The sequence below is a fragment of the Phyllopteryx taeniolatus genome, chromosome 6 (assembly GCF_024500385.1).
Source record: "Phyllopteryx taeniolatus isolate TA_2022b chromosome 6, UOR_Ptae_1.2, whole genome shotgun sequence".
Classification (NCBI taxonomy): Eukaryota; Metazoa; Chordata; class Actinopteri; order Syngnathiformes; family Syngnathidae; genus Phyllopteryx; species Phyllopteryx taeniolatus.
Window position 1 is genome coordinate 25,129,897 of NC_084507.1, and position 17,343 is coordinate 25,147,239.

Sequence of the window (17,343 nt, forward strand, 5' to 3'; positions counted from 1 at the left end):
ATGTTTACTGTACAAACTGAAGGAACCTGTGTTTAAAATCACCTATTACTTCTGAGGTTCCATGCGTGTTCGTTTTCGTGGAAGAACTACAATTATAACGCGTTAGAAGTCAACCAATTTATTCCTGACAGAGGAATCTATACATTTTGCAGAGCTCTGGGTTCAGCTGTCACCTGTCCTCTTCAACAGGTGTTTTGGTTTCAAAGCTGATATTTTTCTCCAAAAGGTTTTTGTCTTGCATCAGGAGTTGAAGGTTTTTAAAGTGCTTTTCAACATTTACTCCACTGCATGGACTGGAGAAAAGAACTGCAGCGATTAAAACCATGTCATCTAAACCTTGTAATGTTGTTGCAGTTGTAAGAAGTCCAAACACGTGCATTGCAAGGTGGTAATGTTGTTTGGCACTGCAACACCAAAATATAAAATCTTAGTTACCATACAGATATTTATAAGATTTATTGATAAAATTAGCAACCAGTTAACAAATATGGATGACATTGTTCAAATTACTAATGAAAATAGTAATATTTTCTGCAAATGTCCTTGGCATTCTTCATCAAATGCCTCAAGCAACAGTGTAGGATAGGTACTTCAAAATCTGTGGATGTCCCCTTTCCACAAACTATAGAGTAGTAATGTTCAATGGTGCTATTCAAATTGGTCTTTATAAATGAAAGACACAGTGCTTGCATTAGCACAATAGAAGCATGACTGGTGCCTGCATCGCTCTCTGTCCATACATCCTTGAAACGTGTCAAGAAAATACTTGACCGAGGCAGTGGTGTGTTCACGAGTCAAGTAGGGAAGGGTGAGGAGTTTTTCAATGAATTCTTCACAAGAAGCTCATACACATAGAATGGTGGGGAGCATTTTTCCTTCTTTATGATGCTGCCAGTGGCGTCCAAATAGAGGATGTCTTCTCTGGTCCTGTCACGATAAATGTCAATACAGTACACCTTTGGGGAATAAAAATACTTTTTGGAGCACATCTGGCTTAAGTCTTTCTTTCCACCATGAAATGCAAACTTAACAGCTCATTGTTGTGCAGATGACTTTGCCTCTTTTCCCATGAAATGGTTTTCAATACAGGAGGTGTGAGTGCGTCATCTCTGCAGCCTGATTCCATGACTGCTTCGTCCAATTTCAGAAGGTTTCTTAAGTAGAGAGATCTGGGCAATTCTTTTTGTAATTTTTGCCCCAGTGAATCCCTTTCTCTTCCTCTCACAGGTCTTGACTTTAGTTCAATGCGATTGTGGATGCTCATACCACCCTTGAAATGTACAGTGTCTTAAAAAAATCCTTTGCTATCTATTGTGACGGTGACTTCAACAGGACAGTTCTCAAATTGACAGTAACACAGACACCAAAATTCCAGGTCTTGTCTTATTGAGCCAAGTGTCTTAGTTCTGTCTTTTGAAAGCTATTGAACAGTATGGATGGATGGATCGAATTCCTTTGGAAATAATGCCAGTCAAGGCCCTTGAATCCTCTGGGTTTTCTCAATTTCTGTAATGAGGCCCAGTCCTATTGGTCAACTAAAAAATAGGTTGGACCGGAAGGCACTTTTATCCTTATGAATGCATCGTCTTCTGTCGACAAGTCAGGATCACGGTCATTGATACTGGTTCCCTATAGAATAAATAGGAAAGCAAAAATATATGAATGGTTTTGTAATATTTAGTACCTATACTTCATAAGTATGCCTCACAGTTCTGAGGACCAGGGTTCAATCCCCGGTCCTGCCTGTGTGGAGTTTGCATGCTCTCCCCTTGCCTGCATGGGTTTTTGCCCGGCACTCTGTTTTCCTCCCACATCCCAAAAACATGCATTAATTGGAGACTCTAAATTGCCCGTAGGCATGACTGTGAGTGCGAATGGTTGTTTGTTCCTATGTGCCCTGCGATTGGCTGGCAACCAGTTCAGGGTGTACCCTGCCTCCTGCCCAATGATAGCTGGGATAGGCTCCAGCACGCCCACGACCCTCGTGAGGGTAAGCGGCACGGAAGATGAATGAATGAATGTTGTGCAACCTGAGGTAGAGTGTGCATTGAAGGGTCTTGTGTTAGGGGAGTGAAACCGAGCCTCCCCCTCGGGGGAAGAGCGCCCCCGAGAGGAAGAAAATGCACTGTCCATCCCCCAAGCTCCACACTATGCATCCGCCCGGCCACAACTCTGAGACGCGGTTTTAGTTCCGTTTAATAAAATTATTTTTGTTCCCACTGTGTCCTTATTTGACTTTTCTGTTTGTTTACTTTGTCCAATGAAACTGTGAGTATTTGTTTACCCTACCTTGTATTTGTTTTCGTATTTTGGTTGAGTCACCTTTAATTTAGTTTTTTTGCATGCTGTTAATTTAGGGTCCATCCTCCATCCATTCCAATTGGCTCCAGCCTTCCTCCATTTTGGTTGAATTGATTTTTTTATATATATAGCCTTCCTCCATTTTGGTTGAATTGATTTTTTTGTATTATTTTAATGATGTCCTAATTTTAGGTTCAAGAGTCACCCCATTTCAAACAGCACACACACACACAAAAAAAAGGCACCCCCCCACCAAAAACAACAAATGGCATATCCGCCCAAAAACAACAATATTATAATGATGTGGCACCCCCATTACATCCTTCCTCTAGCTTTCCCTAACTCCAAGTAAGCCTGTTGCGCAATATTTCGACCGATTTTGGTCTTCATCAGGCGCAGCTCACTTCATCGGGCGGCTCATTTAGAGCATCCAACCCGGAACCAGTATGCATTTTGTCTTCTAACCCTATCTTTTACCAAAATTTGTGTTGTTTGTGCTTATTTTACAAAAAAATAGTGTTGTTTGTTTAGGGTTAGGGTTAGGGTTAGGGTTAGGGTTAGGCGAGGGGAACCGAGCCCTCCCTCTCCCGGACACAGGGACGTAGTCCCCTTTCCAGGATCGGGAGGGGGGTGCACGGTCCTTCCCCCAACGCTCCCCTCCGTCCTCCCGTTCCCGTTCCTGGTGACGCGCCTGTTGGCGTCGTCGTCCATAGTGGACTTGGGTCCACTGTCCTTTCCACATTTTTGTGTTTTTAATTTGTGTGTCTATTTATCTTTTATCCAGTAATCTGTATTTATTTATTTATTTATTTATTGTGGTGGATTCGCCTTTGCTATATAAATAATAATGGTTGTTTTCAATTATGCTATTTATTAGGTTAGATCTGTATTGATAATGTATTTTTATATAATTGCCAAAAAAAACACAAAAACCTATTTTTTACAAAATCCCAAAAAAACAAAAAAAATGGCCAAATCTGAAATAAGCTGCGACTTTCGGTCCAATTGTGTGTGCTCTCAGACAACGTTTCGGCTCCTTGAGCCTTCCTCAGGTCTACTGGCACACAGTCACAGCACAGCAGGTTTGTGATGTTCGCACTCCGGTGAACCAACTCGAACTGAGCCCAAGTAAGTGCGCACCTCCCTATATAACCTCTGCTGTCCTTGTATTTGCTTTTCTTTTTAACACACTACCATTTTGTGTTTCAATTTAGAAATTAACCCCATACTAGCCAAATGTTTTGTAATGTCCCTATAAATCCCTGTATATCCCACCCAATGATGTCCCAATTTGATATAACATTGTTTTAATTATTATAACACTTAATTATTAATTATGTTTAATAGTATTTATATTGTTTTTATCTATTTTTTTATTTGTGTTTTAGTTTTTTTGTAGTTTTTCAGTTTTTTTGCTTTTAATGCCTTTTAACCCCTATGAACTATGGTTTAACTGTTCTTAACTCCTTTGACGCTCATTAATCCTTTTTAATACTTTTTAATAACTTTTTAACTTTTTAATAACTTAAATAACTATTTAATGACCCTTTTAACCATTTTTAATCCTGTTTAACAATCCCCCAATAACTTTTGGATAGCTATGTAATAACTGTTTAATAACTATTTAATAACCCTATTAACCATTTTTAATCCTTATTAATAAGCTTTTATTGTTGTCTGTAATGTTTTATGGCGTTTTTTCCTTTAATCCTCCATCCTGTTAGGGTTACATACTGCTCGGGTTAGATTAGGGTTACAGCTAGGGTTAGATTAGGGTTACAGCTAGGGTTAGAATGAGAAGCTTAGGGTTGAAGATAGGGTTACATACTATTAGGGTTACAGATAGGGTTAGAAGAGGTAGTTACACACAATTAGGGTTACACACACTTAGGGTTGCATACATCTAGGGTTAGGGTTAGAAGAGCTAGGGTTAGATTGAGGTTGCTTGAGTTAATTTAGGGTTAGGGCCCCAGTCCCAATTTGGTTAAGATTAGGAATAGGGTTAGGGTTAGTGATAGTATTATATCTAGATGTAGTTTTTCTTTTTCTTTCTAGCTAGGGTTAGGGTTACGTCCTACAGCTAGGGTTAGGAAAAGGTAGGGTTAGACGGGTTAAGATTAGGGCTACAGTCACAATTTGGTTAAGATTAGGAATAGAATAGGGTTAGTGATAGGATTATATCTAGATTAGGTTAGGGTTAGGCGAGGGGAACCGAGCCCTCCCTCTCCCGGACACAGGGACGTAGTCCCCTTTCCAGGATCGGGAGGGGGGTGCACGGTCCTTCCCCCAACGCTCCCCTCCGTCCTCCCGTTCCCGTTCCTGGTGACGCGCCTGTTGGCGTCGTCGTCCATAGTGGACTTGGGTCCACTGTCCTTTCCACATTTTTGTGTTTTTAATTTGTGTGTCTATTTATCTTTTATCCAGTAATATGTATTTATTTATTTATTTATTTATTGTGGTGGATTCGCCTTTGCTATATAAATAATAATGGTTGTTTTCAATGATGCTATTTATTAGGTTAGATCTGTATTGATAATGTATTTTTATATATAATTGCCAAAAAAAACCACAAAAACCTATTTTTTACAAAATCCCAAAAAAACAAAAAAAATGGCCAAATCTGAAATAAGCTGCGACTTTCGGTCCAATCGTGTGTGCTCTCAGACAACGTTTCGGCTCCTTGAGCCTTCTTCAGGTCTACTGGCACACAGTCACAGCACAGCAGGTTTGTGATGTTCGCACTCCGGTGAACCAACTCGAACTGAGCCCAAGTAAGTGCACCTCCCTATATAACCTCTGCTGTCCTTGTATTTGCTTTTCTTTTTAACACACTACCATTTTGTGTTTCAATTTAGAAATTAACCCCATACTAGCCAAATGTTTTGTAATGTCCCTATAAATCCCTGTATATCCCACCCAATGATGTCCCAATTTGATATAACATTGTTTTTATTATTATAACACTTAATTATTAATTATGTTTAATAGTATTTATATTGTTTTTATCTATTTTTTAATTTGTTTTTTAGTTTTTTTGTAGTTTTTCAGTTTTTTTGCTTTTAATGCCTTTTAACCCCTATGAACTATGGTTTAACTGTTCTTAACTCCTTTGACGCTCATTAATCCTTTTTAATACTTTTTAATAACTTTTTAACTTTTTAATAACTTAAATAACTATTTAATGACCCTTTTAACCATTTTTAATCCTGTTTAACAATCCCCCAATAACTTAGGGTTAGGGTTAGGGTTAGGGTTAGGTTAGGGTTAGGGTTAGGGTTAGGGTTAGGTTTAGGTTAGTAGGGTTAGGGTTAGGGTTAGGTTTAGGTTAGTAGGGTTAGGGTTAGGTTAGGTTAGTTAGGGTTAGGGTTAGGTTAGGGTTAGGGTTAGGTTTAGGGGAATGAAACCGATCCCTCCCTCTCCCGGGGTTGGGGATATAATCCCCACTCCGGGATTGGGAAGGAAGTGCACGGTCCATCCCCCCGCGCCAATACCCGTCCTCCCGCCGCCCCTGTTGTTGACGGTCCACCCGGCCACGTCCTCCATAGCGGACCGTAGTCCACTGGCCATCCCAACCCATGCTCTGTCACTTATGATGTAATTATTTAATTATTTGTTTATTTATTTATTTGTATTTTTTACTTTTTTATTATTGGTCCACCAATTCTGAGTTCGCCTTGGTTATATAATTAATGAATTCGCCTTGGTTATATAATTAATGAATTCGCCTTGGTTATATAAGTAATGAATTGTTTGCTTTGTTTTGTATCTATTAGCCAAGGTATCAATTTGTAATGTATTTTTATAATAACCAACCAAAAGACCAAAAACAATTGAAAAAAACCAAAACACAAAAACAACCAAAAAAAACCCCCCAAGAATTGTATCCCCGTGTGCCTGGACGACGTTTCGGCTCTTGTGAGCCTTCTTCAGGTCCCTGGCACACAGATTCCCCAAGCACAGCTATAGATGTTCACACTACAATGGTCAAAAACGAACTGAGGCTCTTAGTGTGCGCTGGCTTTTATATACTCCCTCATTTGCATAAATTTTTCTCCCAACAATGAACCGAATTTATTTTTCACTTTTTCCATTAACCCTATAATCCCCCCATGCCATTTAGTTTTAATGAGTTTCCCTATTGGAAAACTACACCTATAATGTATTTTAACTATATTCCTTATTTTTTAATTGTTTTTAATCCTTATACCACTTTTAATTTTTTTACTTTTTATCTAAAGTTTGTTCGAATGTATTGGTGTTTTAATTGTTTTCCATGTGTAGTTAAAGTATTTTAATGGTTTTTATCTCTGTTTTACCCAATGATATCTTTATTTATTTATTTATTTCTATGCTAGGGTTAGGGTTAGGGTTAGGGTTAGGGTTAGGGTTACGAAGACAGCTAGAGTTAGAGTTGAAATATGAAAATGACGGCTAGGGTTAGAGTTAGTGGGTAGGGTTAGTAAAATGCAAGTCTGTTTTACCCAATATCCTTATTTATTTATTTATTTATATCTATGCTAGGGTTAGGGTTAGGGTTAGGGTTAGGAAGACAGCTAAAGTTAGAATTAAAAGACGAAGATGACGGCTAGGGTTAGAGTTAGTGGGTAGGGTTAGTTAAGTACAAGTCTGTTTTACCCAATATCTTTATTTATTTATTTATTTAGGGTTAGGGTTTAGGTTAGGGTTAGGGTTAGGGTTAGGTTAGGGTTAGGGTTAGGGTTAGGTTAGGTTAGGTTAGGGTTAGGGTTAGGGTTAGGTTAGGGTTAGGGTTAGGTGAGGGGAACCGAACCCTCCCTCTCCCAGTATAGGGGAAATAATTCCCCTTCCGGGATCGGGGGGGAGATGCACGGTCCATCCCCCTACGCCATCTCCCGTCTCCATTTCCCCATTCCTGGCGGCGTGCCTGCTGGCCACGCCGGTCATAGTGGACCACTTTCCACTCTCCACCAGTCATCTTTGTTCAAATTTTCTTTTTTGTATTTTCAATTGAGTTTTATAGAGTCGCCTTTGTTATTTATGTAATAATTTATGTTTTGGACGTGCTATTTATTAACAGTTATGAATTTGTAATATATCTCTAATTATAACAACAAAAAACAAAAAAAGAGAAAATCCCCAAAAAAAACAACTTTTGTCGACCAAACGGTGTGCCTTGACAACGTTTCGGCTCTAAGGAGCCTTCCTCAGGTCCTGGCACACTGAATTTAATAAATGCACTGTAAAAATAAGTGATGTTGACTGTTCAAACTCCCAAACCAAACTGAGCTAGTGAAAACGCCCTCCCCTTTTATACCCGTTGTTTTTTGGTCCTATTTTAAAAAAGATCTTTTAAAAGAATATGTGCAAAGTAAAACCCACTTTAAATTAACCCCATAATTGCCAATCCTTCTGCATAATTGCCATCTTGAAATTGAACCTTTGTCCATGTATTGATATTTTAACCTTATAACTCGTTTAATAACATTTTAATAATTGTATAGTTTTTTTGGCTTTTTATGCTGTTTTATATTTTTTTTAATGTATTTTACCAATTGTTTTGCTTTTTTGGGTCTTTTTAACTTTTTGTGATGTAATTGTAATTAACTTTGTTCCCCCTAGGGTTAAAGTTGGAAATAGGGATAGGAATGAAGTGGTTAGGGTTTGAAGTGGTTAGGGTTTAAGATTAGGGGTTGGAAATGGGGATAGGATAGGACTAGAGTTAGATAGGGATGTGAGTGGTTAAGATTAGGAGTTAGGTTTGGATAAGGAGATATAATAGAGTTATGAATTAAAAATTAAGAATTAAAAGGGAGTGGTTAAGATTAGGGTTAGGGTAGGATAAGGGGATAGAATGTTAGGATTAGGGGATAGTGTTGGTTAAAGTTGGAAATGGGGATAGGGATAGGAATGAAGTGGTTAGGGTTTGAAGTGGTTAGGGTTTGAAGTGGTTAGGGTTTAAGATTAGGGGTTGGAAATGGGGATAGGATAGGACTAGAGTTAGATAGGGATGTGAGTGGTTAAGATTAGGAGTTAGGTTTGGATAAGGAGATATAATAGAGTTAAGAATTAAAAATTAAGAATTAAAAGGGAGTGGTTAAGATTAGGGTTAGGGTAGGATAAGTGGATAGAATGTTAAGATAAGGGGCTAGTGTTGGATAAGGGGGTGAAATAGAAAGATAGGAAATGGTTGGGAATTGGGGACAGGAAGATGGAAGTGGTTAGGGTTAGGGTTGGAAATGGGGATAGGATAGGACTAGGGTTCGGGTTAGACAGGTAAGGGGGTGTGGGTTATGAATGGATAGAATTTAGTCAGATAAGAGAGAGGAGGGGTTTGTAGGATTAGGGTGGCCTTTAGGGTAGGGTATCCGAACCGTATTCCCTAATGGTGCGCTACATTCAATCCCCCTGGCACTTTAGACCCCAATCGGAATATCCATCGCCGTTCCATGGTCTTTCTCTCTCTCTCTGTCCACAGGATATTCCTTTGTAATCCCGCTACCCTCAACGCTCCCAATCCATGGATCAAGAAATGCTGAACCAGTGGTGTGTGTAAATCTTTCTTGTGGTTCACATTATATCTGTGTTGTGTGATGCGGGTCATCAATGTGTTGGAAGTTTCCCCGACATACTGCAGTCCACACTTCTTGCACAATATGAGATAGACACAGTTGGTTGATTTGGGACTAAATCCTTGTTCAATTTTAATGATTGTTTTATCCACTGCATTCCTGACGAATTTGAGTTTAATAAAATATTTGCTCAATGGTTGTGGTTTTTTAATTTTCAACGACGGTAACCTTGCCCGAATAAGTAAGTCCTTTAAATTTTTGTTCCGCCGATATGCCGATATGATTCTAAAATTTGGCCCTCCTGCAGCACATCCCAATTTTCCCTCAAAATCTGCTTTTATTTTTTTGTGTAATAAATTCCCAACTGTGAAGTATGAGGTGATCAAGGGGAGAATGTCCTCCTTTGTTTCTTCTCTTCTCTCCAAAAATGTCCTTAGGCAACGTCTGAGAAATGACCTCCCATATCCTCTTTTCCGTAAAACCTTAAACAAAATCGTCACCGCCTCGTGAAAGTTTTGCCTTTTTGTGCATATCCGAGCAAAGCGCAAAATCTGTGACTTCACGATTCCCCGAAACATATGCGTTGGGTGAAAGCTGGTTTTATGAACCAATGCATGCGTGTCAGTAATTTTGAAGTGCACTTTTATATCCAATTTATAATTTTGTTGAAATTTTGTCCCTTTGAAGACGGTGGTATCCAAAAAGTCAATCGATTGGCGGTTGACCTCCGTCTTGAGCTGTATCGAATTGTTGTGTGCATTCAAAGTATCCACAAATTGGTGAAATTCTTCCTCCGAATATGTCCAAATTCCAAATATGTCGTCCAGGTAACGGATGTAGCGGTCTGGTTTTTTATCACACTTTGTAAAAACCTCTTCTTCCCATATAGCCATAAAAATGTTTGCATACGCTGGGGCGAATTTCTTCCCCATAGCTGTCCCTTTAATTTGTAGATAATAATTTTCATTAAAGATAAAATCATTTCTCGTCAGATTTATTTCTAGCAGCTGTAGTAATTCCACATCCGGTCGTTTTGGATCCGGATATCTTTGTAAGATCTTCCTCACACTCTCCATTCCCGCCTGGATCGGAATGTTGGTGTACAGGCTCTCTACGTCCATTGTGAAGAAGAAGAAGTCCGTTTTTGTCCTAATCTTTTTGACCATGTCTACGAATTGGTACGTATCTCGCACATACGACGGGTGTCTTGTGGACAGCGGGGTGAGATAGAAATCCAGAAACTCTGCTGTGGCATACGTGTCACTGCCGCAATCTGAGACGATCGGTCTGCCTGGAGGGACTTCATAAGGTACAGTCCATGTGGTAGGATCCTTATGTATTTTTGGCAAAATATAAAACCGACGTTCCCTCGGTTCCGATTCCCCTATTAAATAGCGTGATTGTTTCCCATTGATGAATTTCTTCTTTTTTAATTCCCGAACAATTTGAGCCACTTTTGGCATTGTTTCCCAAAATATGGGTTTGTCCAATTTTTTATAATAGTTTTTATCGTCTAATTGTCTCTGTGCTTCCATGATATACTGGTCCCGTCCGAGCACGACCATTGCCGACCCCTTGTCGGCCGGCTTAATCACAATGTGTTTGGCATAAATTAAATCCCGCAGCGCCTTCACCTCTTCCGGTGCTAAATTGTATTTCTCTTTTTTCGGAATGAAATGTTTTTTAATTGTTACCAGATCCTCTTCAATCACCTGCTGGACTTGTGGCGGCATATCCGTCGTAGCCGGTGTCCAGATGGAAGGGGCGACAAAAGGCGGCCGTTCCCTCCTGTGTGAATTTCTGAAATAAAAAGCCAATTTTAATCTGCGATGGTAATTTTGTATGTCAAATTGGAATTGTGTTTTCTGATCCCGTTCGATATCTATAGATGGTATAAATGATAAGCCTCTGCTGAGTAACCGATGCTGTGGTTCCGTTAGAAGGAAATTTTTGGCTAGGACGACCACATCTTGTGCGACGAAGGACTTGGGTCTCTCGCCCCCCTCTTTGTGTAGCCTTAGAGGGCGATGGAGTTTAAAAAGCGGATCCAATGGTCCAGCATAGCCGCCGCGGTTTCCCGGGTCCAATGGACCTCATCGTCCTCCACCTCGAACAGACCCTCCGGCAAGAGTGGAATGTGACCCATATTCCTCTCAATATGGTCATTGAGGGTCTGTAGATTTTCTTTCTCATCCGCTGGGAGAGCGGCTGAGAAATTAATGAGCGGCACCCAAATTTCCGCATATGGAAACTTTTTCTTCGAGGCCCTAATTGCTCCTTGTACCGTTTTAATCGTTGTCTCTTTGGATTTATTGCATCGGCTATTGATGCCAAACGACAGAACAATTTTTTCCACAATCAATTCCGGTGATGCCTCTGTCTTTTCCATCAGCGTTTGCCCATGGCGGAAATGACCACCCGGATAGGCGTCAATCTGCAAGTTTGCATTAAAAAAATCGGGAATCTTGGTGAGATTCGAGTCCCCGATCATAAGCCATTTCTTTTTAACTGTGAGATTCCAGTCCATCAAGCGTCTCTGGGTATGGCGATGTGCGGTCACCGAGAAACGTTGGGGTTCCGGCTCTACGAACCGGTCCGAGGAGTCCTGGAAGATCTCACCGTCTTCCGCCTCCCTATGCACTTGGACCTGGTCCGGGCCCAGGGTCAAATTTGTCTCCCCCTCCTGGTCTGACATGGACCCATCAAAGAGGTGATCGAACCCCAACGGAATCGGTGTACGCACTACCCTACCTACAGGAGAGGAGGTGCGCGCCTGTGATTCCAGGACTACCCTGTTCTCTGGGTCCTCAATTTGAGGTAACCCCAGTTCCTCCTCTATATTGTCTTCAGTGAGGACCACTCCCCGGGTACGCCTGGACAACCGCGGTGTCTCCAGCTCTTCCTCCGTTGGAGGAGGCTGTACAGGCACTACCGTTGTCCTAAGCCCCCCACTGGGCCTGGTCCCCTGTCTTTTGACTTGTCTCTGCTCCCGCGGGTCCTCCGCGGTGGGCAAAACCTGGTCCCGGGTATCCATCGTCTGACTCGCTTGAGGCAGACGAGGGGCCCGGGCCGGCTGCACCACCGGCAGGAGTTGTCGCGGAGCAGGCGCCCTATCCGCGTCTCTGGAGTCCGCTCTTTCTACAATGATTGCTTCCGCATGATCAATAACCTCCTGTGTAATATGGCTGAATCTCCTCCTAGCCCAACGGACTGCCACCTCGTAGGCTACCTTCCAATCTGGGGTGAGGAGGGCTGTGAGATCATCCAATAGTTCCCCCAACACTTCTTCATAGTGTTCTGCCAGAATTTGACACGTCGTGTGGCCCCAGTTTTTTGCGTTGGCCACCACGTACTGTAATGTATTTGCCCTTGGTAAGGCTGGTCTTATCATGGATGACAAGACTTCAACCATCCTAGCTATCATCCTAGGCTCCGGTTTGTCCCCACTCCGATCAACATTATTTAAGTGGTGAACCACCTTGATGACAGCAAGAAATTTCTGTGCCAACTTCCTGAATTCAGGAGTGGCCGCTTGTCGCTTAACGTTGGTGTCCCCAACTGACGGCATGAACCCCTGTCTCGTCGGGGCTGGTCGGCCCTGGCGTACCACTGCCGCATATGAGCGGTAAGGGGGATAATTTTGACGGGGTGGGCGTGGGGGAGGCACTGGCTGGGTAGGTGAGGGGAACCGAACCCTCCCTCTCCCAGTATAGGGGAAATAATTCCCCTTCCGGGATCGGGGGGGAGATGCACGGTCCATCCCCCTACGCCATCTCCCGTCTCCATTTCCCCATTCCTGGCGGCGTGCCTGCTGGCCACGCCGGTCATAGTGGACCACTTTCCACTCTCCACCAGTCATCTTTGTTCAAATTTTCTTTTTTGTATTTTCAATTGAGTTTTATAGAGTCGCCTTTGTTATTTATGTAATAATTTATGTTTTGGACGTGCTATTTATTAACAGTTATGAATTTGTAATATATCTCTAATTATAACAACAAAAAACAAAAAAAGAGAAAATCCCCAAAAAAAACAACTTTTGTCGACCAAACGGTGTGCCTTGACAACGTTTCGGCTCTAAGGAGCCTTCCTCAGGTCCTGGCACACTGAATTTAATAAATGCACTGTAAAAATAAGTGATGTTGACTGTTCAAACTCCCAAACCAAACTGAGCTAGTGAAAACGCCCTCCCCTTTTATACCCGTTGTTTTTTGGTCCTATTTTAAAAAAGATCTTTTAAAAGAATATGTGCAAAGTAAAACCCACTTTAAATTAACCCCATAATTGCCAATCCTTCTGCATAATTGCCATCTTGAAATTGAACCTTTGTCCATGTATTGATATTTTAACCTTATAACTCGTTTAATAACATTTTAATAATTGTATAGTTTTTTTGGCTTTTTATGCTGTTTTATATTTTTTAATGTATTTTACCAATTGTTTTGCTTTTTTGGGTCTTTTTAACTTTTTGTGATGTAATTGTAATTAACTTTGTTCCCCCTAGGGTTAAAGTTGGAAATAGGGATAGGAATGAAGTGGTTAGGGTTTGAAGTGGTTAGGGTTTAAGATTAGGGGTTGGAAATGGGGATAGGATAGGACTAGAGTTAGATAGGGATGTGAGTGGTTAAGATTAGGAGTTAGGTTTGGATAAGGAGATATAATAGAGTTATGAATTAAAAATTAAGAATTAAAAGGGAGTGGTTAAGATTAGGGTTAGGGTAGGATAAGGGGATAGAATGTTAGGATTAGGGGATAGTGTTGGTTAAAGTTGGAAATGGGGATAGGGATAGGAATGAAGTGGTTAGGGTTTGAAGTGGTTAGGGTTTGAAGTGGTTAGGGTTTAAGATTAGGGGTTGGAAATGGGGATAGGATAGGACTAGAGTTAGATAGGGATGTGAGTGGTTAAGATTAGGAGTTAGGTTTGGATAAGGAGATATAATAGAGTTAAGAATTAAAAATTAAGAATTAAAAGGGAGTGGTTAAGATTAGGGTTAGGGTAGGATAAGTGGATAGAATGTTAAGATAAGGGGCTAGTGTTGGATAAGGGGGTGAAATAGAAAGATAGGAAATGGTTGGGAATTGGGGACAGGAAGATGGAAGTGGTTAGGGTTAGGGTTGGAAATGGGGATAGGATAGGACTAGGGTTCGGGTTAGACAGGTAAGGGGGTGTGGGTTATGAATGGATAGAATTTAGTCAGATAAGAGAGAGGAGGGGTTTGTAGGATTAGGGTGGCCTTTAGGGTAGGGTATCCGAACCGTATTCCCTAATGGTGCGCTACATTCAATCCCCCTGGCACTTTAGACCCCAATCGGAATATCCATCGCCGTTCCATGGTCTTTCTCTCTCTCTCTGTCCACAGGATATTCCTTTGTAATCCCGCTACCCTCAACGCTCCCAATCCATGGATCAAGAAATGCTGAACCAGTGGTGTGTGTAAATCTTTCTTGTGGTTCACATTATATCTGTGTTGTGTGATGCGGGTCATCAATGTGTTGGAAGTTTCCCCGACATACTGCAGTCCACACTTCTTGCACAATATGAGATAGACACAGTTGGTTGATTTGGGACTAAATCCTTGTTCAATTTTAATGATTGTTTTATCCACTGCATTCCTGACGAATTTGAGTTTAATAAAATATTTGCTCAATGGTTGTGGTTTTTTAATTTTCAACGACGGTAACCTTGCCCGAATAAGTAAGTCCTTTAAATTTTTGTTCCGCCGATATGCCGATATGATTCTAAAATTTGGCCCTCCTGCAGCACATCCCAATTTTCCCTCAAAATCTGCTTTTATTTAGGGTTAGGGTTAGGGTTAGGGTTAGGGTTAGGGTTAGGTTAGGTTAGGTTAGGTTAGGGTTAGGGTTAGGGTTAGGTTAGGGTTTAGGGTTAGGGTTAGGGTTAGTTAGGTTAGGTTAGGTTAGGTTAGGGTTAGTTAGGGTTAGGGTTAGGGTTAGGGGTTAGGGTTAGGGTTAGGTTAGGGTTAGGGTTAGGGTTAGGGTTAGTTAGGGTTAGTTTAGGGGAGTGAAACCGAGCCTCCCCCTCGGGGGAAGAGCGCCCCCGAGAGGAAGAAAATGCACTGTCCATCCCCCAAGCTCCACACTATGCATCCGCCCGGCCACAACTCTGAGACGCGGTTTTAGTTCCGTTTAATAAAATTATTTTTGTTCCCACTGTGTCCTTATTTGACTTTTCTGTTTGTTTACTTTGTCCAATGAAACTGTGAGTATTTTTTCACCCTACTTTGTATTTGTTTTGACTTGTTTTGGTTGAATCACCTTTAATTTAGTTTTTTTGCATTATGTAAATTTTGGGTCCATCCTCCATCCATTCCGATTGGCTCCGTCCGTCCTCCATTTTGTCCAATTCAATTGTGAGTATTTGTTTACCCTACCTTGTATTTGTTTTCGTATTTTGGTTGAGTCACCTTTAATTTAGTTTTTTTGCATGCTGTTAATTTAGGGTCCATCCTCCATCCATTCCAATTGGCTCCAGCCTTCCTCCATTTTGGTTGAATTGATTTTTTTATATATATATAGCCTTCCTCCATTTTGGTTGAATTGATTTTTTTGTATTATTTTAATGATGTCCTAATTTTAGGTTCAAGAGTCACCCCATTTCAAACAGCACACACACACACAAAAAAGGCACCCCCACACCAAAAACAACAAATGGCATATCCGCCCAAAAACAACAATATTATAATGATGTGGCACCCCCATTACATCCTTCCTCTAGCTTTCCCTAACTCCAAGTAAGCCTGTTGCGCAATATTTCGACCGATTTTGGTCTTCATCAGGCGCAGCTCACTTCATCGGGCGGCTCATTTAGAGCATCCAACCCGGAACCAGTAAGTATGATGCATTTTGTCTACTAACCCTATCTTTTACCAAAATTTGTGTTGTTTGTGCTTATTTTACAAAAAAATAGTGTTGTTTGTTTTATTTGACTCCATTTGGTGTTTTTCAATTGTTTTTTCAGTTAAGTTGAATTTTCCCCGCAGTCTGTTTGTATTATTTGACCCAATTTGGTGTTTTTCCATTGTTTTAGTTAACTTTAGTTCAATTTTAGTTAATTAATTTATTTATTTATTTATTTATTTATTTTGAGACCTTAATGTCGGCCCATCCCAGGGGTTAACGGTTTCTCCCATATTGGGGTTATAGCCCGTTCGGGTTAGGGTTGAGGGGCCTCGGAATTAAGGCCACCTCCCCCGAATTTACTGGCACAACTAGTGTCGCGCATCTCCAAAAATTAGGTTTAGGGCTGGACTCCCACTGAGGTTAAGATTAGGATCCGGAATGGGTGAGGTGTCCGGTCCTCCATAGTGGACCCGGCCGAAATCCACCCACCACGCGACCCCCCCCACTAGCACCAACCCCAGCCACCCTCATCCCACCAACCTGACTAAGGTCCAATTTGTTGGTTCACGTGCTGGTCCGGCATCACCTCCTCTGTTGCGGCTGGCTCCCTCGGATCCTAGTCACGACTCCAATTCACGCGGCTTACAAGCTCTCCGGCGGCGCGTCTCTCTTCACGCGTCTTACTGGCTCTCTGGCTGCGCGACTCGTATTCACGCGACTTACGGCTCGGCGGCGGCGCGACTCGTATTCACGCGTCTTACTGCTCTTCGGCGGCGCGACTCCACAATAGGTAAGGTCCGGAAGGCGAGACGAGGCGACCGGGGCCCGCGCCAGGGGACGAGCACACTGGCGAGGGACCCCGCCGTATCCAAGCCAAATGGCGCTGAATCCGAGTGAAAAAAAGTCCGGGCGGAAGAGAGCGAGGGGGAGGCACTGGCGAGGTTAGGGGAGTGAAACCGAGCCTCCCCCTCGGGGGAAGAGCGCCCCCGAGAGGAAGAAAATGCACTGTCCATCCCCCAAGCTCCACACTATGCATCCGCCCGGCCACAACTCTGAGACGCGGTTTTAGTTCCGTTTAATAAAATTATTTTTGTTCCCACTGTGTCCTTATTTGACTTTTCTGTTTGTTTACTTTGTCCAATGAAACTGTGAGTATTTTTTCACCCTACTTTGTATTTGTTTTGACTTGTTTTGGTTGAATCACCTTTAATTTAGTTTTTTTGCATTATGTAAATTTTGGGTCCATCCTCCATCCATTCCGATTGGCTCCGTCCGTCCTCCATTTTGTCCAATTCAATTGTGAGTATTTGTTTACCCTACCTTGTATTTGTTTTCGTATTTTGGTTGAGTCACCTTTAATTTAGTTTTTTTTGCATGCTGTTAATTTAGGGTCCATCCTCCATCCATTCCAATTGGCTCCAGCCTTCCTCCATTTTGGTTGAATTGATTTTTTTATATATATATAGCCTTCCTCCATTTTGGTTGAATTGATTTTTTTGTATTATTTTAATGATGTCCTAATTTTAGGTTCAAGAGTCACCCCATTTCAAACAGCACACACACACACAAAAAAGGCACCCCCACACCAAAAACAACAAATGGCATATCCGCCCAAAAACAACAATATTATAATGAT

The 17,343-nt window shown here is 41.6% G+C and overlaps 1 long non-coding RNA gene across 1 annotated transcript; it reads right to left on the reverse strand.

Moving 5' to 3' along the window:
- Nucleotides 1–441: 441 nt before the first annotated feature.
- On the reverse strand, nucleotides 442–16,482 carry LOC133480145 (uncharacterized). Its single transcript, XR_009789199.1, has 2 exons — nucleotides 16,248–16,482; nucleotides 442–1,629 (listed from the first exon to the last, which is right to left on the reverse strand). It is a non-coding gene; the product is annotated as an uncharacterized LOC133480145 (long non-coding RNA).
- Nucleotides 16,483–17,343: the final 861 nt, after the last annotated feature.